Source organism: Triturus cristatus, chromosome 1_1 (genome assembly GCF_964204655.1).
Source record: "Triturus cristatus chromosome 1_1, aTriCri1.1, whole genome shotgun sequence".
Taxonomy (NCBI): Eukaryota; Metazoa; Chordata; class Amphibia; order Caudata; family Salamandridae; genus Triturus; species Triturus cristatus.
Window position 1 is genome coordinate 1,238,002,120 of NC_140579.1, and position 26,580 is coordinate 1,238,028,699.

Genomic DNA, 26,580 nt, shown 5'->3' on the forward strand with positions numbered 1-26,580 from the left:
TGAATTCTTCTATTTCTCAGGGAATAGTGCCGTCTCAATTTAAATCAGCTACGGTCATCCCTATCCTAAAAAAACCTGGGTCTGACCCTACCCTCCCTGCTAATTTTAGGCCCATCTCCCTGCTTCCGTATCTAGGCAAGATCCTCGAGAGCCACATTACCTCTTGCCTGTCAACATATATCGAGGACAACCATCTTTTAGCTTCCCATCAAGCTGGCTTCCGTCCGGTTCACTCGACCGAAACGGTGGTCCTCTCTGTCCTAGACGAGCTCAAGAGTCAGGCGGATTCCAACTGCCCCCAAGCCCTGGTGCTTCTTGACCTGTCCGCCGCCTTTGACACGGTCGACCATTCCATCCTTCTCGATCGTGTCATGGCGGCGGGCATTCAGGGCACCGCCTTCTCTTGGCTAGCGTCATTCCTCCAAGGCCGGTTGCAGGCTGTCCAGCTCTCTAGTTTCTCTGCCCCGCTGCGCACGGTGTCATGTGGGGTCCCCCAGGGTTCTTCCCTTTCCCCTCTCCTTTTTAACCTTTACATTTACCCTCTCATTGTTTCTTTGCTCAATATGGAGGTCTCCGTGTATAATTACGCGGATGACCTCCAGTTAATATTTGATCTCTCTTCCTCCACCAATTCCCTCCTCAAATTTCAAACCACTCTTGTTTTTATCTCTGACTGGATAAGTTTAAATCACCCTAAACTCAACCCGGACAAAACGGAGCTGATCCTGACTGGTGGGACCTCTAGCCCTTGGTCTTCTGCCTTTTGGCCCCCTAGCCTTGGCTCCCCCCCGACCCCCTCTGCTTCAGTCAGAACCCTCGGCATCAAAATCAGCCAGGACCTTTCTATGCGCCCTCAGGTCAGCTCCGTTGTCTCTTCCTGTTTTCTATCCCTCCGGATTATCTGTAAGATTTCTCGTTTCTTTTCCCTCGATGCCCTTAAAATCATTATTTTAGCCATGGTTCTTTCTCGTTTGGATTATGGCAACTGTCTCTATGTGGGTGTTTCCGCTTACGAGCTGCGTTGTCTCCAGACCATCCAGAATCAGGCGGCTCGCCTTATTCACCAGCTCCCCAAATTTCATCACTCCCTGCCCCTTCCTAAATCCCTACATTGGCTTCCCATTCTGTACCGCACCCTTTTTAAAATGGGATGCATAGTTTTCATGGCTCGTGCCCGCACAGCCCCTCTTTTTATCAACTCATTGGTCTCCCATTACACCCCTAGTCGTACACTCCGTTCTTCCAGCCAGGCCCTTCTCACTGTTCCTCGTTTCCGTAAGTCCAGAGCAGGTGGTACTAGGTTCTCTGTCCTCGCCCCCCGTTTCTGGAACGATCTTCCATTCTCTATCAGATCTATTGCCACCTACTCACACTTCAGGAAGGCACTCAAGACTCACCTGTTTGCCCGAGCGTTTCCCTCCCACTGACCCCCCTTGCCTTCCCCTCTGCTCCACATAATCTACTAGCGCCAGGAAACCGCTTGGTCACAGTGCGCTCTATAAATATTTTCAACTTCAACTTCTATAGACTGTCACAATGTACAATGCCATGCTGTCTGAATGTCAACATGTACCATGCGGCTACATACATGTGGACACATTGCAATACACCATCTTCCGTTCACATTGCAGGGCCACTGTCAACACCCCCTGCAGAGCAGTCCCAGCCACTCTTCACTGATGATGAGGACAACCCCAGCATCGATGCACAAGCCCTCCTAGACATCATTGACATCATCCGCGACTCACCTCCAGGATCAGGACCGACCAGCTGCATCGAGGAGACCCCACCCACCACCCAAACCACCCAGCAGGAGGCACCCATGGCCCCAGCAGTCTCCCAAGACCCCCAGGAACAACACACGGACTTTCAACGCTGTGTGCTGGAGGCCCAGAGGGAGACAGCTGAGCAGGTGCGGGTGGGGTTCGACCTCATGGCCACCAAACTGGGCGCCATTCATGGGTGTCTAGGCCCGCTCCATGGTATCCAACTAGCCCTGACTGACATCGCTGGAGTCCTGAAGCGGAGAGAAGAACACCTGCCTGCTCAGAGGGACACCAGCGATACCAGCCGTGAGCTGGCACACATGCTGAGGCTCATGGAGGACATGATATGGATAGAGGTGGAAAGGATGGCAGCCACCGCTGTACATCAGCAAAATGTAGCTGGGATCTACCATGCCCTGCAGATCATCATCATGGCATTGCTGCCACAAGACGTGGTGCAGATGAATGCTGCTGCCCCCACACCATCCACATCTCCGCCCCCTGGTGTGCCATTGCCTCACAGCGCGGCAGACGTATCCACTCCGGCACCTGATGTGTCAGTGGCACACAGTGCCTCAGCCGGTACTGCAACATCCACAGGTGGGGCAGGGCACACATCCGGGGAGGAGGACGTGGATGAGTTTGTGATCAGGAGGCACTAGCATTCATTTCCGCCACCTAGCCTGTTTCTGCTTGGTGCCGCACATGGCCTCATGACCTTCCACTGATTCCCGATACACTCCGATGCACTCACCTTGGACAGCGACATGGACTGCCATATCCTGTTTGATGACCAATGACACGGTGACCAGACTGCGGACTGTACCCTTCCTCTTCCGCAGTACTTGTCATCCCCTGTACCGCTCCAGCCGTAGAACTGCACTGGATGTGCAATAAACATCCAGTGACGCACTGCTGTGTCATGTCTTTAATCATTCATGTATGAATGTGTGGATGAATGTAGGGAAAGTGATTTCCCTTGCGTCAATGATGCTCATCCTGTGGGATGCCAGTCAGAGGGTGCTACATTGCATATTGTGTACTGGGTCCCGTGAACACTACAACAGGGACACATGCATCAGTCACTTCCATGTCCGGACATGGACTGAACCACGCCCAGAGCCCACGAGTCATTTTTAAAGGCCCTGCGCTGGTCCGACGTATGACAGGGCAGACCACTCCGCTTACGCTCCAAGGGAGGGGGCCCTCATTGATACCCGCAGGCGTATACGCTGGTGGTGTGCAGGTAACTGGTCTAGTTGTCCGTATGTCACAGCCACTCCCTGAGGGCAGGTTTGCACGCACACCACACCCATCCGGCACAGGCGTCACAGGCCATGTGACTCCGCCAACATAAGGGGTCGACGACGTCACATTCCCCTCTGCCATTGGTGACTGGATGACGGGCGCTCTATGGTTCTCAATCATAAAGGGCACATGAGTTGCTGCGCACAGGGTTAGTGGCAACCCAGGCCTTGCGGCCGTCACGGGCCTACCACCACGTGGCGCTGACTAGCGTTGCACAGGGTTAGTGGCACCCGGACCATTGCACCCGGCACAGGCACCTGCCACGGGACGGTGACTTTGGGTGCACTGAGTCAGTGGCACCTTAAGCTGCTGAGCGGGTGTGCAGCCTGCGATGATGCCCCGTCCCGGCGGTCCGGACAGCTCAGGTTTTGTGTGCCATGCTGGACTGCAGTGTAGGCCAGAGCCAGAGGGCAGTGCGGGCCTACTGCCACGTGACAACGCTTCCGGGATCCCAGAGTTAGAGGCACCCATTGGGCTGAGCGGGTGTGCAGCCTGCGATGATGCCGGGTGCACTGGTATGTCCTATACCATGGAGTGATCAAGACCCAGCACCAAACGTGAGACCTGGTGGCCTGCGGAGGGGGGCTGCATGGTGTTGAGGGTGCCATGTCCATGGGCCCCGGGCTTGTGGCTTGCAGCTGCACGTGGTGGGACATCCTGTCTACACGCCGGTGGCGGAAGGTGAGCAGTGAGGCCTGGGTGTGCATAGGTGGGCATGTTCCGATGGGCAGCGGGTGGGGCTGGGGTGCCTCTGCCTGGGTGTGCATGGGCGGGCATGCTCCGATGGGCGGCGGGAGGGGCTGGGGTGCCTCTGCCTGGGTGTTCATGGGCGGGCATGCTGCGATGGGTGGCTGGAGGGGCTGGGGTGCCTCTGCTTGGGTGTGCATGGGCAGGCGATGTTGTCTTGTGCAATTGTGTGTACTGTGCCAATCATGTATCTGGACTCTGTTTCAAATGACGGGTCTGTCTCAGATGTGTGACCTGGTGGTGATGTTTTTTGTGGCTGCTATCGCGGATAAACTGGTGATGTGGGCTGTTTACACCAGCTATAATTGGGGCGATAAGTTTATTGCTACTTTGGCTGCGATAAAGTGCAGCTAAATCGGCGATAGATCCTTGTGAATATCCCCCAATGTTTCTTTTCAAAACTCTCCTTGGAAATCACCTGGGAAACCAGTATGGCACTCGCTAGGCGATTTTATGGCAAATAAAAAACCACCTTGAAGAATTATAACTTCAGAAGTACATACATCTTTTGGTTCCTCGTGATTTTGTCAATACTCATACTCTTTGTTGTTCAATGTATGAATCTCATGGGTTATATACCGAATGATGTTGATGTTTATGGATTTATAACTTGTATGAGGTATGAGGTACTATTTGCCGACTTCAGAGTTGCTTTGCTCTGGATTGCTTCTTGTGTTATCCCTACTCTACAACTCTGAGTGTGTGTTGTAGACTACTTATGACAAACGTCAATGACTGTTTGTTACACTCACGGTGCTGTGTTCATTTAATATCCTACTGTTGTTTTACTTCTATGGCATTGTTAAATAAAAACAAAATTATATGGGGTGCTAGATGGCGCACAGCAAGATGGCCGCTCTGTAGAGCAGCTCCGCCGGCCGAGCCCATCATCCTGTCAATATCCTTTACCATCTGGCTCTGCACACTGCTAAATTGGTGGATCCTGTACGGGGAGTTCGTGGGGCACACTTTGCCAGCAACTGCGGACTGCGGAGACGCCTTGGAAGCTGATTGCGGGCGAGTGAAGTCCTGGGCCTGCGGCGGCAATGTGGAGGATCGGGATCGGCCTTGCAGCGGAAACTAGGGTAGGCTGCGGGGGCGCAGGATTTGGCCTGTGGTTGAGGCCGCTTGACTTGTGCCTGGGGGACTGCGTGGTGCGGGCTGGGGGTTGGTGGACTCCTTTGTGCGCGTACACAGCACTGAGGGAGCGGCCCGCCCTTAGGCCTCTGCCTTGCGCCCTACTGGTGTGGGTGTGCGCGTGGCCGTGCTGCCCTGCCCGGGTCGCGGCCGGTGTCCGGGTCTCTGTGGGGCTGCCTGCAGTTGGTACTGGGAGGCCGATTTGCGCTCCAGGATATCAGAGTTGCGGATTTACCTTCCCGCTGGGAGGCACGGCGCCCCTTGCTGTATGGGACGGCCGCCTGCTGGGTGCCTTTGAACGCCGTCTGCTCTCGGCTCAGAGCGGCTCCATCGTGAAGTGCAAGGAGCGTATGGCGCCAGAGCCGTTGTGCGGTGCTTGCGGCGACTTGTGGACCCTAAGCTGCCGCAGTGAGTGTATGTCGGACTGCCCCTGGAGATCCTGAGAATTGCGGCACTGTGGTGTCTCGGCCCGGCGCCGCTGCGGGCCCCGAACATAAGTACAGTGGCGCGCTGCGAAGTGCTGATTAGCTGCAGGGCTGCCCCCCCCTCTCCTCAGCCTCGTGGAGGTGAAATTGTGCTGGACTACAGCCCTTCCCACTTTTGCTTCTCCTTTATCTGAGACATTGCTGCTTTTGCCTGGCCTCCGCCTGTGGCCCATTGACTGCCTCTTAATGCTTAGACGCCCAGTACTGCCTCAATTTTGCTAGCCGTCTATGCTGCACTGCTGTCCCCCTTGTGTGGCTGTGCCATTACGCCACTCACGAACAGCGACTACATTTCTCCTGTTAGCCCGGCTTTGATCTGCGTCCTGCTGGCTGCCTGTCATTCTCCCTGAGTGTGTGCCAGGCTGGTGATACTGCAAAACCCTGGTGCTTGGGACTGCTCTGTGCACCCTTCCTATTGCCATCTCTTCATATCCCTGTGCTGGTCTGGAAAAGAGGGACTGAATTCCTTTTAATTATCCTGTCTGGGCCTAGCTCCGTTCATCACAGGCTGAGACAACATCATGGGCAGCCGCGCTTCACGTTTCAACAACGCAAGGCCAGCCAAGCCTCTCAACATGCAGCCTCTGATTCGGAGGCGAACGCTCCCGCTGATCATCTCACCAACATTGATAAAACCCTTCTCGTGGTCCAGGCTAGCCTCCAGTCCATAGATGGGAAGATTGACCATCTGAACTTGCGCCCTTGTTCATATGTCTGCAAAACTGGACAAACACGCGCAACGCCTGGGGGAAGCGGAGACACGAATCTCGGACGCGGAAGACGGCCTGCAACAAGTTAATGCAAAAGCGACGTCTATGGAAAAGGTGCTGGCAGTCATACAGGCCCATAATGAAGATTTGGAGGCTAGATCGCGCCGCAACAATGTGCGCATTACGGGCCTACCAGAGTCCACGAACACGGGCCGCCTAGAAACGTACGTGGAAAATCTTCTACGTGAGATCTTCCGGGCGGAGCAGTTGTCCCAGGTCCTGATCGTGGAACATGCCCACCGTTCTCTGGCTGCCCGCCCGCCTCCGGGTGCGCCACCGCGCCCTATCATTGCCCGCCTTTTAAATTACAGAGATAGCGAAACTGTGCTCCGGCTGGCTCGTGAGAAGGGCTCCATCACGCATCAAGGGAATAACCTTGCCTTTTTCCCTGACTTCACGGTGGCGGTGCAAGAGGCTCGAAGAGAGTATCAGCCAGTGAAGAAGCTCCTCATGGCAGCAAAAATACCTTACGCCATGCTGTATCCTGCAAGACTGCGCATAGAGGTCAATGGAAAGCACAGGATCTTCATCTGCCCGAAGTCGGCGATGGATTTTGCCAAGAACACTACAAGACGCAGTCGCTCCCAAAAATCTGCAGCGGGGAGTGATGAAGTGAGACCTAGCGAAATGACAGATGAGTGATGATGGCTGTGGTCCGCATTTGATAATTCAGCTTCAGTTTATTGCGTTGCTTTCCTGAATGGGGTGACGTGTATCTGTTGCATTGCTGCATTGAACTCTAACGTCAGTAATGTTGATGTTTGCCATGTATTGATATTATGATAACCTTTTTGTTGTTTTGCTATGCTTGCACTGTGCTGAGGAAGTTTTTTTTTCTATCCAGGCGCTGCTAACTCCACAGTGGGCCAAATGGCGCTATCATGATGGCTTGGCCACCTCCTTTTTCACCGGGAGGGCTACTGTGCTCAGGTGTCCCTCTTATGGGTATTCCCTACAACTCTCCCTTGGCATTGTACTTGTGATTTGTTTCTGGGGGTTTGGGAAGGCTTTGGCATGTTGGGGCTGCTGGAGTGGGTGGGGGGAGCTGGTGGGAGGGGGGTGTTGTAGGGGTTGTTAATACACCAAAAAGGGAGAGGAGGGTTTTACTATGGGGTTTGTTCATGTGGCTGAAAATTTTTCCTATCCGGCTAGATATTACTCACACATTTTGCTCATGTGATGGATACGAGGTTGATTCCGCCTTCCACATGCTTTGTTATTGGGATGCACAGTAAGGGTATGACAATTTCTTGCCTCATGTGGAACGTACGGGGGCTTAACTCCCCCCAAAACATTAGTCAGGGGATAGGTCACCTAGAACGCCATAGAATCGGCATTGCCCTTCTACAAGAAACGCATCTTACAAAGTTTACAGATAAACTGGTTGGGGCCCGCTGGGCTGGCTACCGCCTGGCTTCCTCCTATTCCTTCTATAGCCGGGGGGTGCTCACCCTGGTGAAGGGACTCCCATTTACAGTCCATCGCATTCATGTTGACTCTGCGGGTCGTTATGCTATGGTACACAGGACACTGGCAGGCAAACTTGTTACCATTGTGAACACTTATGGTCCTAATAGAGATGATCCTGGGCTATTTCGGAACCTCATTGCGACACTGCGTGATTGGCCAGACGCCGCAATTCTCTGGGGGGGGGGGAAACCTTAACACGCATCTGGACCTCAGCAAAGATAAGTCTAGCAGTAAAGAGGGGCATTCCCCAGGTGCAGCTCGTGCGATTAATGATGGGATGGCGGAACTTGGATTGCTGGACATATGGCGTCATAGACATGCAGAGACGCTTGAAGGCACACACATCTCCACAGCTCATGGCAGTTGGTCTCACCTTGATTATTGGCTGATAGGTGAGGGGGTGGCGAACTGGGTGATGGCTGTGGAGAGCTTACTGCGCACACTTTCTGAACACTGCCCCGTTCAGCTCACTCTCTGTATTCCTCAGCAAATCCCCCGAACCTTTACCTGGCGATCCGCCCTGTGGCGCTGCTAGACACCCTCTATTTAGAAACTATTCGTGAGGCCATTATTCAATATTTTGAACACAATAAGGGATCTGTTGATAGCGTGGGGATACTGTGGGAGGGGTTTAAAGCCACCATTTGGGGTGCCTGTATGAATACATCGGCTAGTATTTTAAAGGATTTACGGGGCCAACTCACTAAAGTGGAGGCTACATTAACCAACCTTGAACGAGACTATGAGCGAGTGCCATGTGAGGCGACCTTGTCTTCCATTGAGGAAGCCATTATTGAGCATACTAGCTTAGCAGATGAAGAGCTGCGCTATATAGCGAGACGTGCTGTGGCTCGCTCTTATGGGGAGGGAGGGAGGCTGGGACACCACTTGGCCACGAAGATTACACATCGCTAACATCAAGACGTAATCACTAAGATCACTGATGGGTTGGGACACAACCATTTTAGTGTCACGGACATATTGGAACAGTTCAGGCAAACATATGCTAAATTATACACATCGCAGGGTGAGACGGCCACTGAAGAACTGGATGCCTATTTATCACAGGTAGCTATTGCATGGTTGTCTGAGGGGCAGAGAGATCATCTAGGTCAGCCTATTACGGAGGAAGACGTTCGCATGGTAGTAGCCTCCCTTCCTAATGGGAAAGCACCTGGACCGGACGGCTTCCCTTCCGAGTTCTACAAAGCCTATGCGGAGGAGCTCACCCCCTTCCTGCTAGAAATGTATGCGGAGGCATATGATACAGGCATTCTCCCCCCTCCGCTTCGTGAGGCACTAATTATTACTTTATTTAAAAAAAAGACAAACCGCCTGATCACTGTGACTCGTACCGCCCGCTGTCGCTCAGTAACACAGATGTTAAAATTTTAGCGAACATACTGGCCACCCGGCTTCAACCACTCATGCAAAATCTGGTGTTGCCAGATCAATCTGGGTTCATCCCTACACGGTCCACCTCCCACAATCTTCATACACTATTTGCTCTCTTTCACACACTTTCCCCTGATCTTCCGATGGCAGCAGTCATGCTTGACGCTGCCAAAGCGTTTGATTCAATCGAATGGGGATACCTATTCTACATACTCCAACGAATGGGATTCTCCCCCTTTTTTATAAATTGGGTGCGACTCCTTTACTCACGCCCCACGGCACGGGTAGCTTGTCTGCTACTTTGTATAGTCAGACTGGCATCTCCTCCAGAGCGGGAAAATCCCTCGCAAAAACAGTTTTCCTGGAGGAGTGGCTCATTACATTGGACACACCTCAGAAGTGTGCTCATGACTCTGTTCCAAGGAAAAAGGGTCCCACCATCTTAGATTTGGGCAGAGAGATGCATTGTGGGATTGTTTAGTGACAACCCCACAGAAAATAATGCAAAAGCTGGTTGCGGTTGCCCAGTGGGAATTGTAGCTAATTGGCTAGCGAGTCCTCCCCACCCACAAACTAAAAATTGGCATACAAGTGTCACCCCAGGCTTCCATCCTCAGAACACTGCTGGACCCAGAAAGAACAGAAGAAGGACAGCACCTGCTGCACCTGTGAACTCCAGAAAAAAGAATGCACCAAGGAAGGCTGCACATGTTCGACCTGCTGGACAAAAACAGTACTACAGAAAGAGAAGGGCTGCTCCTGCAATTGACCCTGTGGTGAGAGACCCCAAGGACTGGCTTTGCTCCCACTCATGCCAAGGACCAGCTAGTGGACTCCAAGAGCTAGTTGGCTAGCCTTCTGTTAAGCTTCAGCGACACAAAAGCTAAGGAAGCCCTACATCTGCAAAGTGCCCAGCTGACCAGTTTGCTGTGGACTTGCCATGGACTCCGCTGGTGTAGCTGAGAGATTGAGTTCCTAGCCCCTTAGAGGTTCCTCTCAGTTCCTTGACCCTTAGCTTGTGCTGGAGTGTACTCTTTCTCGCTACAAGACTGCACTTTGTGAGCCAAAGATAACTGTTTTTGCACACACAGACTCATAGACCACTGCTACTTGCCTGTTTGTGGGTAATCTTGAATGCTTTCGGGATGTTTTCACTAGACTTCTGGACTATGCCGACCTGTTGATGTCAAACCCAAGGCTGGACTCCAGCTGCAGAGAATCTCGCCTACCTCACCATTAATGAGAAAAAGAACCAGAAAACATTCAAAGTGCGAACATAAAATCAACCTGACGCCTGAGTCCAACCCCGACTTCTATCGCAGCCTGCCTGAAACTTTGACTTTGCCCCATACATTCTCATTTGAGGCTCATAGACAACTGCTAAGAGTGAAAAGCAGTGATTTATGAACATCCTACAAAAATCTTAACTCCAGTTGCCTTTTTCAGAGTTGTGTTGTTTTGGTGTTTATTTGAAACTAGAAACATACTCTATTTTTATAAATTGGACTGGGCTTTTTGTGTTAGGTTTCTTAATTATTTACTATTTTGGCACTGATAAATGCTTTACACTAGTTTCCTTTGAGTTAAGCCTGGCTGTTTTGTGCCACAGCTACCCAGGGCTGCGCTAAGTTTGGATTTTAAGAAACCTAATTGGTCCTGATACAGACTAGGGACGTTATAACTTGGTGAGTTTCCACAACCACTTCAACTAATAATCCACTTTTCTCATAATTACTATCTGAGAAAAATTAGAAAGTAGGTAACTCTTGTGCTTGAGAGATCAACACCAGTTCCATCTGTCGGGGACTGAAAGTGAAGATGGTCACTTGAATTGCTTTTTTTATTGCCAGAGGGTGACTCCTTAAGTGGTTTCCAAACAGGAGAAAAAACATAAAAAGTTAAATAAACGTGTCAATCTTGATTTTCATGAAGGCTAATGATCGGCCAGGCACCAAACTCCAATTGACATCAGGGAGAAGGTCAATCCATGCAAGTAGAATGCAAAAGAGATCCAGTAGAGTTTCCAGCTACAAAGGATCAAAGATCAGGGATAAAGAAATTAGAAAATGGGTGATAAACGCAACAAAAAATAAGGGAATAGAGGAGTGATGCATTCATCACTTGTAGATGCTTCCTTATATATGTTTGAACATTAAATAGATTCACATGATGAAAAAACTCTTCTTCCATCTCAGATAGGTTTCCTTGGATATACCACCATCTAGGAAAGGGTAGATTATAAGGCATTTCTACACCTCCTTTCTGAAACTAATGCCATTGTTTAGGTGTAAAAAGTAGTGTCCCAGGTTTGAAATTGTTCATTCTGCATTGTACTCCACTGCCGCCCTTCCTGCCTGATATTCCATATAACACATGGGACACCCTTCCAGGTATCCGTGAGTGTGGAAACACCAGTGCGGTCTGTGCAGTGGGAACACCCATGTATGAAATGAGCAGACAATCAGCCACATCACCTAGTCACATAAAAAGCATACCATCTGCATGCCTACCATGCCTTTGGTAAGCTCTTAGCATTCTCTATATGGATATAAAACCACCTACTATTCAGTTTAATCCTTTTGCTTCCTTTCCCACCTCATGGGATGCAGTGTGAGCTTTAGGTCTAGTGCTGTCACTCACCTCAACTGACTTGCTAACTGGAAATTCCATATCTCCTAGTGAGACATTTTGAGAAAACACTACCCTTTTTTATTCCTTTAAAGCGCAATGTTAGCTACATTTCACTTCTCAACAGTGATTGAACAGTGGGGAGTCTTCAACGTTTCTTTTATGTTGTCATACTTAACTAAGGGTACCTTGGCTTGGTCAATCCTTTTGATTTTGAGACCAAATCTTTGCCTTTAAAACGATGATGATTTTTTGACATGGTTCCAGGCTGTGTTTGAACAGCATCATGCCAGTAAAGAAATGCATAAATGGCTTCTTCTAAAAATATTGTGGGAGTTCATATTGTACATCATACATTTTCAAAGACCCCTATCCGAAGATTCCTGGATAGGTAACACTGCAGAACTTTTATTCTAATGCTTATGGAAGGAAATTAATGATGTTGTTATCTTTGGTGGACCAACATCCAACCACAACTGTGGCTTTAATTGATTTGGTTCTTGCAATTTAATAGCAGCATGCCAGTAGAAAGAAAGAACATCAATATGATACTCGCAGAGTTAGTTACACACCATGTGCCTCTGCGGATGTTCTTTCCACTTCTGTGAGCTTCATAGAGGCTGTGCAGATTTGAAGTGTAAAAAGAAAGCTAAGAAGAATACAAAAAGAAAGAAGACAATCATCTTTATCTTTATTGCAAAGCAACAGGACATTGTGCTTACCAATAATCAGACATACCAAAAAACTACCCTAGTTTGCCCTGAGCAGTAGGCAGGAACCTATGTATAATCCTCCTTTGCCTACTCAGCCAATCACTCTCATTGCTACTTTATGATGATTTCTTTGTTTGTCAATGCCACTGCCTGTAGTTGCCCTTTCGGTATACTTCTGTTGATTGGGCTGGTAATTGCATCAAGTTTACCTCCAGAATTTGTTAGGAACATTGTTTCTCAGTCAGACGAAAAATACACTGACTGTACTGGCCAATACAGATCACTAAGAGGTTACAAAGTCTCCTGTACTCCCTGAAGCCCATTAAGACTTTGCCAATGTCATTTGTGAAAAACAGAGCAAAACAGTTAACCTTCCAACAAACCTTATGACTGTGGTACAGAACTAGTCCCATGTGCTAAAATACATGCTTTTACACAATGCAAGGAATGGCCTTAAGAAGTACTTCGCTGATAGCATTGCTACTGGGCTCATACACCATTAATTATCGCTAGCCTTGCTGTTGCCTTCATACACTATTTGACAACTACAATAGGAGCACATATCTTTGTAGTCCTAAAACAACATGGAAAAATATGACCATGCAGTAAGTACAGAGAAATTTATGTTATTTCCAATCTAGTTACCCCATTACTCTAATCTCTGTGCTTGTGGATCAATAACTATGCACATTGATACACTAAATAGAGAGGGATATTACATTCTTGTTTGAATTATACAAGGAGCTGTGTGGGCAGTTTACCCTTTTGGTCTTGCCTTTTGGCCTGTGCAATATTTTTGCTGCGTTTTCACTCCCATGATATACTGGATTGTATTGTAATACCTGGATCATATGCTTATGATTTAGATTTTTCCACTAAATACCGGAACATCAACCACATGTCAGCGAAGTGCTTTCCCACATTAAACATCGTTTACTGTATGCTGAGGTTTGTGTTTGAGAAAACCTCACTCTACTTTTTAGGTTACATCATACCAGCCCAAGGCATAAGCACAAAAGCCAGAAAATACAATGGGTTCTATCCACAAAGGTAAATTTACACATGAGTAAATCTACTTGTGTAAGTTTACTCTTACACTTTTGAGTGATTTTAATATTTATGGCTATTCACCACTTACAAGTATAGCAAGTAAAGTTACTCAATAGTGTAGATTTGCATATCTCCATCCCAGTGAAAGTTACTACAAACACCCTCACATAAACAATAGGGAGGAGGTCTCCACCTAAAGTATAGGTTTATTCAGGGGGCGTGGCCAAGCAGGCTACGATGGCGGACGCGCTCTGCTGAGGCTCCGTGGTCGGGCAGACGAGCAGGCTGTATCACATCGTCGAATCCGGCCTCCAGCCGTATCCACGGGTGTCGGAACAGGAGCTCGCTTGATGACATCCGCGGATTCCTGAAAAATACGGAACCTGCGGTGATTTTCGGAGCTTGCTCGCCCCGGGGCCTGCCGACAAGATGGCGCTCATCTACTCCTACCCCTGACTACGGCGCGGCTGGGCCAGGCCGCCGTCCAGTGCGGCATCGGCGAGGAGGAGCGCTCGGTGGTTGGCCTAGACAGAGGCGGGGCAAGACAGTGCACCCTCGCATAGGATTGCCTCCCACCGGCCGTCACCTCTGTGACAGGCTGCAGAGGGGGACGTTCAGCGGTAATCCGAGGCCGGGGACGGCAGGACCTTACCTAAGCGGCAGGAACCCAGGGCACACATCCGGAGTGGCGGCCGGGCCGCTCTCCGTCTTCGCCGGTGTCCGGCTGCCGGGAACCGGATCGCTGGGGCCGTCCGCCCCAGCATGTCGCGTGGGGCCTTGTCGAGCCGGGTCCGCCTGACCCCAAAATGGCGCCCGCGAGGAGGAAAGAGCCAGAGCACAGAGAAAGGATCCCCGTGAGATCTCCAAGGACACGGTGGCAGGTGAGAGGCGGGGACCAGCTCCAATCCTGCTGGCGCTGATAGCGTGGATGCCCCCCAGCTCTCTGCAACACCCACGTGATGGCCATACCCAGAGACTGTCCTTGCCTGACCCTAACATGGAGACTGTAAGGGTGCAGGGTGATCGGTGGGCGCACTGAAGCTTGTCCCACGCTGGCAGCAGCCTCGGGTTTGACACACCCTTGACACAGGTCCTCGGCACTACCCACTAACCAGAACACAGCAGTGCGGCTCTGGAGGCGCAGGGCTGTACCCCCAGCGAGGGCTGTCGTTATAAACTACACTACTTGGGAGACACTGAAGTTGGGACACCCGGTGAGCCCTAATACCATACCCCACATGTCGTAGTGTGCTCGGAACGGAGCGCGAGAGTTGCCGTGGGAGCTCACCGCACGCGTGACTGGCGGCTCGGCGGAGAAGACCTGCGGACGCACTACGCCCCTTACACCAAGTGGGCGGCCAGAAAGATAACTTGGCCACACGACGACAGTGGGCCGACTGCGCTCCATCCGCCAACTGCACTAAGCACGACGAACCTCATCTCAAACGCCAACATGGGGAAGCCCAGAGCCACACAGCAGGCGACGGTCCCGGAAACCGCATCGGAGAACCTGCCGCGCACTCATACGCTGACCAGGTTCCCCACCACCCAACCAGACCCGATCATCTCGGACAAGCTGGATCAAGTGCTAGCGGCCATTGAACTGTCAAGGGTCTCCATGGAGGAGCTTCTCGGCGCCCTCACCACGGACATTAGTCTCATCCGAGATGATCACAGAAAGCTGGCCGATAGGGTAAAGGATGGCGAGAAGTCACTGGCAGACCTACAACCCACCGTCATCGAACAACAAAAGGCGACGCGGTCTGCGCTGGTCCGCCTGGCAGCCGTGGAGGAGCACTTGGACGATTTGGAGGGGCGCTCGCGGCGCTGCAACATCCGCGTCCTGGGCCTGCCGGAGGGAGTCGAAGGGGCGCTTCCAATCACGTACATGGAGGCCTGGGTCAAATCTTTTACCCCACCAACGGAACGCACAGCTTTCTTCTCAATAGAACGAGACCACCGAGTTCCAGCCCGCAGACCGCCACCAGGCGCCCTGCCTTGGCCGCTGTTAGCTAAATTTCTCCACTTCCAAGACCGCGACGCAGTGCTCAGGGCCGCCAGAAATGCGGGTCCCCTGCAGGTGGAAAACAAGCATATCATGATCTTCCCCGACTATGCACGGGCGGTGCAGAAACAAAGATCATCGTTCCTGGAGGTGAAACGCCGACTGCGAGCTAGCAACATACAATATTCATTATTATTCCCGGCCCGTTTGAAAGTTATCCATGCTGGTACCACCCACTTCTTCTCCACGGCCGAGGACGCGTGTGACTGGGCAGATCACCACTGCGCGTAGAGCTCCGCAGCAGAGGCCACTCGGGAGCAGACGAACAGGATTCCGCGCGCCAGGCGGCGCGGACGGCAGCCATCACAAACTCAGAGTCCGCAGGGCAGGAGAGAGTTAACGGAACGTCGTGTCCTGGACTCCTCGGACCTGGAGCAAATCATACAGGTGCGACGCAAGGCCGTACAGGCGGTGATGGATCTAGGGACTGCCTAGAAGGGAGAAGACATAGACGGTGCCCCCCATCTTTTCTCGTCAGAAGGAGAAGATGACAGTGACGAGACTCAATCAAAAACCGACTCTGTCATTATGCCCCTGTTCACTCCACAAACTGCCGACACTCTGCACTGAGGATATACGAGCTGACGAGCAGAAGCATTCGGTAAGATTGGCGGACACATACTCCTGCACCCCGATACGCCACACCCACGAAATACATCGCAACACTTTTGTGGGTTCACCAACCTGATGACGAACATTGATCCTACTAATGCCCTATCGAGACTCTGCCCCGCAGGCACGCGCTGCCACCCCCATGCATCGATTGTTCACTCTCTAGTTCTATGAGAGTCAGTTTGGACGTATCGGCCTCGCCGATAGGTCCCAGGTATCGGGACAGTTTCCTACCCCAGTTTCTGGTTCTACCGACCCGGTTAACTCTCACCCTTTACCCCCCAGGGAATGCCAGTGACAAGCTAACCGCCACCCTTGGGCGGATGCCACCAACCTCCATATCTGACGGGCGCAGGACCAGGTCACCGCCAGAGCTTATAGCACAGCCACTCCTCACCGCACCTAAGGGCGCAGGTACCACTCACCACATACTCCAATGCAAAACACAGACGTTAGCGTACTGACTTTGAACACACGGGGCCTCCACACGCCACTAAAACGGTAGGCGGTCTACTCCTACATCAAGCGTCACCACTCACAAATAGCGTTCCTCCAGGAGACCCATCTCACAACACCAGAAATTAACAAACTACGGGCCAGATGGCGAGGCACCATATGCGCCACGTCATACTCCGCTTACGCACGAGGCGCACTGGTCTGGGTTCGACCGGGCACCCCATTCGGAGAACTCCGAAGAGTGGTGGACAAAGAGGGACGATTTGCACTCTTAGAGGGACTCTTGGATGGGCAGCCCATTCTCTTGGGTAGCATCTATGCCCCAAATATTGACCAAGACAAGTTTTGGGAATCCCTTACTGGGGTGTTAGCTCAATTCACGACTATCCCATGGATCTTAGGGGGAGACTACAACTGCGTGCTCAACATCACACTAGACAGATCCCATCCACCACCGCCACATTCACCTGCACCGAAGCAGACTGAGCACTTTCAAAGGGGGGTTACACACTGGGCGCTAATAGACGCTTGGAGAGCACACCACCCTCAGACACGTCTCTACTCATTTCATTCCATACCACATAACCTACGGGTCCGATTGGACAGATTTTTATGTTCCCCATCACTGATTCCTCAAATACAACACTTAGACTATCTAGGCCGCGTGATTTCGGATCACGATGCACACATCCTACGTATCCAATGGAGGCCCCCTCACCCTCCGGTGTCCACCTGGTGCCTCCCACGTGACTGTCTGATGGACCAGGTGTTCAAACACGACCACGAGCAGGACATACAGGACTACTTTTCCAACAACTCGGGGACGGCATCCTCCAAATTGGTTGAATGGGACGCATTTAAGATAGTAGCACGGGGAGCATGCATTAAGCAAATAATAGGAGTGCGACGCACACTCGAACGCACACTCACCACCGCAGAACTGAAGTTGGCCCCCCTCACTCGACAGGAAGATGCCAACGCTGCCACAGCAGCACAAGTTGCGGCAGCCAAAAAACAACAGGCTGCTGCCATGGCAGACCTACGCAAATACAACTTTAGAGCCTACGCCTTTCGAATGCACAAAGAAAGAGATAAAACGGGCACACTCCTAGCTTGGCTAGCAAGACAGGACACGGAAGTAAAACCCATCACCAAAATAATAGACCCTTCCGGTAATCTAGTGCGATCCCAAGTGGACATCCTAACTGCATTCCAGCAGTATTAGTCTATATTTTACCGCACCCCGTCACAGCTCGGGCAGGAGGCGATCGACCGCTTTCTGGACCCCCTATCTATCCCGCACATCTCAGAAACAGAGAAAAACACCCTAGACGCCACAATAACACCGACGGACGTTACCCAAGCGATTCGTGCGCTGGCGCGAAATAAGGCGCCGGGCCTTGACGGTCTACCTCTTGAGTATTACAGCACCTTCTCCCCCCTGCTGGTTCCTCGCCTAACTGAGATGCTGGCGGTTGCTCTAGAGAGGGGAGAACTGCCCAGCTCCCTCCGCGAGTCGGTCATAGTGACGTTCCTTAAACCGCACCGAGACCCGCAGCAGTTATCTTCTTACCGTCCAATCACGCTCCTCTCGGCCGACTGCAAAATATTGGGGAAAATTCTAGCGGAGAGGTTCGAACAAATTTTGCGACCCTTAATCCATCCGGAGCAGTGCGGGTTTGTGCCCGGCAGAAATACGTCACAAAACATACGGCGCTTGTCCCATATTTAGGATCAAGTGGAAAATACACACCCTAACGCGGTCTGCTTAATCTTAGACCTCGAAAAGGCCTTTGATACTCTTACTTGGCCATAACTTTTCGCTGTGTTGCAGCGAGTGGGGATAGGCCCAACCCTCCTCGCGTATACAGGCTTCTCTACACCGGGCTCACATCCCGCATTCGACTGGGCCGCTACATCTCCTCATCAATCAAGGTGGAGAGGGGGACGAGACAAGGGTGCCCACTATCGCCCCTGCTCTTCGCTCTAGCGGTAGAACCGCTGGCAATCCGATTGCGTGAGGAGGGAACCAAATGGGGCATCCCCATAGCGGACACCGGCCATAGCGTCTCCATGTACACGGACGACCTCCTAATATATATCCGTGATATCACCACGGACCTCACACCCCTATGGACAACCCTAACGGAGTTCGCGGAGGCGTCCGGTCGTAAAGTAAACTGGGACAAATCCACCCTATACCCACTACACACAAACCTCGGGCCGCTGGGGGTGCGAATTGGTACGCAGCACGTCTCCTGGAGCAAACACGCCCCCGATATCTTGGCATCCGCCTATATCACTCCCCCACAGACATATATGAGGGCAACCACCGCAAAGCGTTGGCTGGCATTAGATCGGCGGTGGGATTTTGGAAAAATCTCCCGCTGGCCCCAATAGGCCGGGTGGCCATAGCAAAGATGATCGCTGTCCCCCGTCTACTGTACCACTTCACGAAATTACCGGTGATCCCACCTAGGGCCTTTTTTCGAGACCTGGACTCGCTCCTCCGCTCACTCATCTGGGGCACGCACAGACATCGGATAGCCCTCACCAAGCTGCAATTACCCACCACACATGGGGGACTGGGCGCCCCCTCCTTTGAAGCGTACTTTTTGGCGGCGCAGTTACAGTGGCTGTCGTACTGTACGGCGGGTAGGAACACAGGAGAAACACGTACGTCCCAGGGCCGGGTTCCTACCCCGGAGCTTTGTCGCCTACTGCTCCCAGGTACCAAACCTCGACGGACATATCCGTTGCAGGTGTCGGTGGGCCGCCGATGTATGCAAAGAATCCACCACATGTCGGCGGGGACCCCATATTACTCCCCACGGCTACTGCTGGTCGGCTGGCCCAAGAGGGAGACGTACTTTACGGCGGCCATGCTTCGTGCGTGGTCGGACTGCGATATAACAGAAGCAGAGGCGTTGTTCGTGGAGGAGCAGCTCAGACCCTATGATCAGATCGCGGAGGAGTATGGATTATCCGCGGGACAGTTTTTAACCCACCAACAGCTCCTTGATCACTTTCGGCCGCACGCTGACCTTTCCACAGGTGAGCTCAAGACCCACCCGGTCATTCACACCATCTTACATATGGGTACAGGTCGGCACTTAGTTACTTGGATCTATAAATCCATCAGAGAGCTTATGAATGAACCACTGCTCGCTCTCCGAGCCACATGGGAGGACAAACTCGAGCGTCAGTTGCACGACCGGGAGTGGGAGAGTTCCCTAAAAAAGTATCGAGGAACGCACGATTTAAAAACATACAGTTTTATGTCTTACATAGAGCGTATCTAACACCAGCGCGCCTGCAGCGGTTCTACCCGGACACTCGATTTCTCTGCCCCAGATGTCGCTCGTCAGATGCACACTTTCACCACATGTTCTGGAGCTGCCCCACCTTGCGGCAGTTCTGGTCAGTAGTCCTCGAGACACTTAAAGAACTTACAGGCCTTCCAGATATTCACACCTGGGAGAAAGTCGCTCTCTGAATATTTAGTAGACCAAAAACACTAAAAGTGCCTATCCGCTTCGCAACGCTACTAGCGAAAAGAAGCAGCGCCATGAACTGGCGAGCCCCACTGGGACCCCCGGTGGAGGCATGGGTGGGAGCAGTAAAAAAGTGGGCGGCAGCAGAAGAGGAAGCACTTCGGGAGGAGGAGGTGAAAGGACTGCGGAAACATCCCATATCTATGGAATGGGCCATATTGTCCCACCAGTTCCAGCACTTACAGTTGCGTACCGATTCTAGGGCATCGCAATGCACCACTACAGAACTGGAAGCATGTAACCCAAATGTGAGTACACCTAACACAGCCCCCACACCCCCAACCAATGAGTGAGACACAATAACCCCTCGGTGCACTACACGACCGGCGGCCACTAGCCTGGCTGTCCTGGCCCCTGCCTACAAACAATGTCCTGACATCTGCACACAAACAGCTGCACTGACCCGGACGCCATACCCATGGCTCACACCCTGGCTCCCTCCTTCAATGCATCCCCAGTTTTATTGTCCCCGGTTCCCCTCGGCATCACAGTATAGAGAAGATATATGGACCGTAACGACAGGTACCCCTGCTGAGTGCAGGATGCACATCCCACAACTGAACAACACAACAACTGTCGATAAAATAAGTGTAATGAGATGAACTGTGGATACTGTTTGTTGTAAAAATTATAATGAAAAATAAACAAAACATTAAAAAAAATATATATAGGGTTATTCAACTTTAAAATAAAAAGAAAAACTATTTTAATGTAAAATATTAATGTTAACTAATTGTAAATATTTATTTTAATTTTAGAAGAATATAAAATGTTACAGCAATAATAAATTAATGCTAAATGTAATTATAATGAATATTTGAATTCTTTTGTTTTTTAAGTTTAAATTATAACACAAAAATCCAAAACAGTACAGCATTACTTTAAAGTAATTTAATTATATTTGAAGAAATAATGTTACATTAATTTTTATATGTAAAAACATTATTATACTATGTTAAAATTGAAATAAAAAATGTTTCTTTTTAGATTTTTTTTAACACATAGGGGCCGATTACAATGCAACTCGGAAAGTCGGAGCCTTCCCAGCTGCATCGTAATAGGCTCCTTAGTTTACTTTCTGACAGCCTAACTAAGATATAGGCGGTCGTAAAGTAAACCTTCATCTAGTAATCTCAGGGGCATGCCTTTCCGCCCTTGAGATTACAATGCACAGTTTCTGACATGGTTTTCATGCTGGCGTGTCAGACATGGAAACCATGTCGGAAAGCGTGTTTGGCGGCCTCCAGCAAGGCCCCTCTTTGGTGCACGGCCTCCAATTGGAGGCCGAAGGGGCACCTATGGTGCCCCCCTGTTGATCCCTGCACCTTGTGGCAGGCACCTTGAGGTTACTGCCACGAGGTGCAGGGATGAACAAGATCTCCCATTTCACTATGGGAGCATGCATTCTGGCCGGTTTATGACTGTAATGCATGCTTCCATAGTGAAATGCAGGAATGCGACCGAACAGTGTTCGGTCGCATCCTAATGAGGAGTTCGGGACTACCGACCGGGTGTCGGTCGGTCCCAGGACAGAGTCGGTGTCGGGTGGAAGCAATTCTGCCCAACATCGAAATCAGGCCCTAAATTACATTTATTCGTATTTTGAACTAGTTCAAGCAATTTAATTTAATTTACATATGGGGTTTCATTTTAAGTCCAAACTTCCATTATTTTCTTTGGGAGTATGTTGCAGTACCAGTGGTTGCCCATGCATGGTGTTGGACATACATTTATGACTTTTTGAGTCCTTTTCGGCTATAGTAACTTTAGGAGTGCAGTCTGTGAACAAACCACTAAAATGCATACTTATGCATTTGGAGGCTCCACAGTCGGGGTGGAAATTTCTGCACAGAAAAAGATAGGAGAGGCGGAACCTTTGCATCTAGGTTTGTGAATAGCATTTGGAGTATATTAGTAGTATTGCTAAATGTACTACAAAATGCAGTTTGTGAATAGGCCCCAATCTGTCTGTCTTACAATGGCCTGTTCCTAAACATTTCAAAGAAATTGAAAGATTCATTCAGTTCGCCAGTTTTTACAAGCAATTAATCAAATCCTTCAAAACTGTCATAGTGCCTATGCCAGCTATTACCATTCTGATGGAGAAGAATAAGCATGTAAACGCCTCAAAAAAAGCTTTGCTGTGAATTTATTTTCAAGAACCCTGATGTTAGACCTGTCAGCCTTAGAGTGGTCTTCCCCTTAAACCTTTTGCCTACTTACCTCAATTTTTCTGCCAAAATGAATTTTGTTGGCCTTAGGACTCTGTGCACTTTACCACTGCTGACCAGTGCTATAGTACTTGTGCTCACTCCCCTAAACATGGTTACATTGGTTTACACCTGATTGGCATATTTAATTTACTCGTAAGTCCCTTGAAGAGTGGTATACAATGTACACAGGGCCTGTAAATTAAATGCTACTGATAGGCCTGCAGCACATATTGTGCCACCCACTTCTGTAGCCCCTTAAAACATGTCACAGGTCTTTCATTGCAGCCTGAATGCAGTTTTAAACTGCCAGTTTGACTTGTAATATAACACCTTGGGCAATCCTTAAACTCCCCTTTTATTGCATATAAGTGACCCCCTAAGGTTGGCACTAGGCAGCCCATACGTCAGGGTGCATTGTAATTGACAGGTTGGACATGTACTTTTATCTTTTACAAGTCCTGGTAGTGAAAAACTCCTAAATTTGTTTCTCTCTATTGAGTGAGGCCTACCTTTCCCATAGGATACAATTATGTTGCCTTATTACATTTAGTTAGTTGTAACTTTTGATTGGTGACAGATCGGTATTTCATGTTTGGTGTCTATAAAATTGTAATAAAAAAAAATCGTCTTTAAGGGTAAAGTTGGATGTTTAAATTAAAATTTAGAAAATGCTATGTTCAGAAAGTTGCCATTTTCCTGCTCTTAGCTATGTGGTGCCTTTGCCATTTTGGTGTCAAATTATCTATTAAAATCAACTCTTCTAAATTGGTGTAAAATTTTCCCTGTGTTGTGTTTTCAGTTTATCACTGTATGCTGCATACTTTACACATTGCCTCTAAGTTAAGCCTAACTGCTTTTTGTTTCAATGTACCCAGGATTAAGCACAGGTTAATTGTTTTGACTTTCTGTGGTTCACTCTGCCAGGGATTGTGGCACTGTTTGACCAGGGCTCGCACCTCAGTCAACCAACAACCCAATTTCTCACACCTGAAATTATTTGTCCTTCACTGTAAATACAGACTCTTTGTCATCTGCCGTAGGTACAATTCTATATGAATGGAATATTAATACCAAAGCCCCATTCTGTTGCCTTTTATTCAAAAGCACTATATTTGACAGAATAACACTACAGGTTCTGTGATCGTGACTTAAGGATGCTATTAAGCATTTGAGACGTCACTAAAAAGCATGAAGCTCTCCACAACCAGCCCTCCACAACGAATCAGTATGAAAAGGGCACCCTGTTTTCCAAAGGAACTAGAGTAATGAAGGTCAATTCCAATGTGGGAAAAGGTGCTACAGGTGACGGTGTAGTGAGAGTGCAAAATAAGTGAGCAATTCGCAAACAAGCAAACATAATGCGCATAATCACAAAGAGGTCTTTTTTTTAAATAATCTTTATTCGTTTTCTATTCAGCACAGCATGCAGCTTTATATACGTCATAATGAAGTACAAAACATAATACATCTTCATTTGCATGGTTGTGCCCTCTAGGTGTGGGGGGGGGAAATACTGCATTCAGTTTGTCTCCCAAACATTGGAAGCATAAGTCACTACAAAGATTAGCAACAAATAATACTGTACTTAGCTAAATTGGAGCTCAATGCCAAAGAGAAAAAGAAAAGATGAGAAACATAGAAAACTGTCAAACTTGATACCACCGTGCTAGTGTGCCTATGCTATATATGTCGCATGTATATATCTGCATAATATGCTACTCGTGCAGAGTGCTGACTGGCGGGGCCCTGCTGTATTAGATACGGTTATGGGAGCAAAGTGATGAGGAGAGAACGTTGCCCAAGTGCTGCATTGTATGTGAGCGTGATCCAGTTATGTCGGAGATGGGAGCCCCACGTCTCGAGGTGAGGTTTCCGCATATATGTGCGTATGTCCCTGTTTTCCTGTCACGAGCATTCCCAGATGTGGGTGCTCAAGGTGTCGTAGTTACTTTAGGCAGGGGCTCAGTCGTGTTCAGGGCTTATCCCTTATGATCATCCTTGTCTCTAAGTCTTGTTTCTATAACAGTCCCATAATGTTGCCAGTTCATGGGTTGGATCCTGGCCGATGGGCGAGGGAGTTGCGTTGACGATGTGTAATGTATCACAAAGAGGTCTTAACCATGGGAAAAACAATTACAAAACAGAACCTCGTAGAACATAAATTGAGTAGGTTTCTTAAAATCCTGCAACCAATGCAGCAGTGATTAGGATTAAAAAGTCAATAAAGGACCATGTGTCAATGCAATGTAAAGAGAACACAAAGGGGAGACCAATGCCCTGCAAATGGACATAAATAACCAGTGGTGTGGGCATAAATAACTGGCAGAGTCCAAAACTGAACCAGCCAAAGGCCCACAGAACTTAAGTCAGAGGCCTGAATTTAGCGTGGCAGTCTGCAGGTTTCAGCATTGACACAACGTTGGAATTGTCGTTTTCCTTAAGATTGTACTGAGTAATTAAATCAAAGATTTCTTTAAAGCATTTATTATGATAGCAGTGTCATTGTATGTAATACTTTTTGCAAACGTACTAAATACTCTAGTGTTTTCCTTTGTAACATTATTATACTTATGGCCTTCACAGCCAGCCAGCAGGACACCCTTCTTGTCATACAGGGTTGTGTAAAGGTAAGTACCGAAGGTGTGCTATCTGGTCAGTCACAAGGGTGGCTCATTGGGAGCTCAAGCAGCATTTGGTCTATAACCATCTTGATGTCCGTCCAATATATTGAAGGTAGAAAAGAAATTCTAATACAATAATAGCTAACCATGTTATTTAAATTTGTGGTCACTGAATACGATAAATGATGTTTATTATAACGTCTTTATGTGTGCTACTCAAGAATGTCGCGCGCAATAAGGTCTGTGAAAAGAGGCAGATACAGAAGGTGATTACTGAGAAAAAAGATTTTTCTTAAAACCGGCCTCTGCGTCGCCCAATAAGGAGTCATTGCGGGGAAAGGTGCCAGAACTGTAGGCCTAACCTGTCTCCCCAGCCACAAACCCAAAAACCCAGGCAGGGTTGCCACAATCAGTTTGGAGGCAAGAGGAGAGGCTCTGCGGTTCAGCTCTACGACACCAGGCAATGCCATTGGGGGGGGAGGGGGGGGGACGCCCCTCTCCCGGGGTAACTATCCTCACCCAACCAGGCGATGCCCTGTCTGTAATGTCGCGATACTGACGTGACACGCACAGGCGTGCGCGTCAGGTCACGTATTTCTAACGCACCAATAAATATGACGTCATGCGTGCACGTAGGCAGAACGGCCATGGCAGCAGTGACGGAGCAAGCACACCTCCGTGTCCCGAGCATTATTGACCACGTGTAGGGACCCGGGCGCCAAGAGCCCCACAGCGATAGCACCCCAACAACACCACAAAGTGGCGACGAGGGTGGGCGTGCCCTCGCTTCGTCTCCCGCGTCCCGTAGGTGTGGCGGCCGGTGAGCGGTCCTCGCTCGCGGTGCTCGTGCCCCTGCAGCGACGCGCAGCGGTCTCCGTGCCCCCTCCGGTTTCGTGGTGGAGTGGTGGGGGAGCGCGAGCGCATTGGAGCGCTCCCGACTGGCGGCGGAGACGCGTGGGGACGACTGCTGCCTCGGCGCCCCCAGCGAGCTGCTGAACACGTGTGCCCCGCCCCTCCTAACTGCCCGTAGCGCGCAGAGCGCTCTAAATCTCCTGCCTCCAAGCCGAGGCTGACGCCTAGAGTGGCGCTGCCTCGCGGTCGCCTGGAATGCTGGTGGACCCCCCTCCTCTGTGCCAGTAAGTGGTGTGGATGGCCCAGATTGTGTGCTGCCTGAGGGGAGAGGTCACGAGGGAAGAGCCCTGAAGTTCATCGCATTCCTGCCATACCCGGGGGAGCACCAGGGGGAAGGTCACACCCAGCCTGTGAGGAAGGCCCCGCCACCCACGTGGGAGAGGGACAGAATATCTGGGAGCCATCAAGGTCAAGGGCAGGAGGAGGTCGCGCCTGGCGCAAGCAGCGCACGTGCAACATGGCAAATATCCCGCCAATCGAGCCGTTCTCCGTAGAGGGGTCCCCATCAGCAGTAGCAGCCCGATGGAGAGACTGGGAAGATAGGGTGCGCATTTTCTTTGAGGCCACGAAGGTTCAAAGAGATCAAAAACGCGCAATGATAATCCACCTGGGAGGAAAGGAGATTCACAACATAGTGAAGACGCTTGCGGAAAACACCCCCAAGACGCACACGACGTT

At 50.1% G+C, this 26,580-nt stretch overlaps 1 pseudogene; it reads right to left on the reverse strand.

Annotated features, from left to right (window-relative positions):
• Positions 1-26,580, reverse strand: part of LOC146871894 (bile acid receptor-like) — a 373,335-nt pseudogene that overhangs the window by 101,497 nt on the left and 245,258 nt on the right.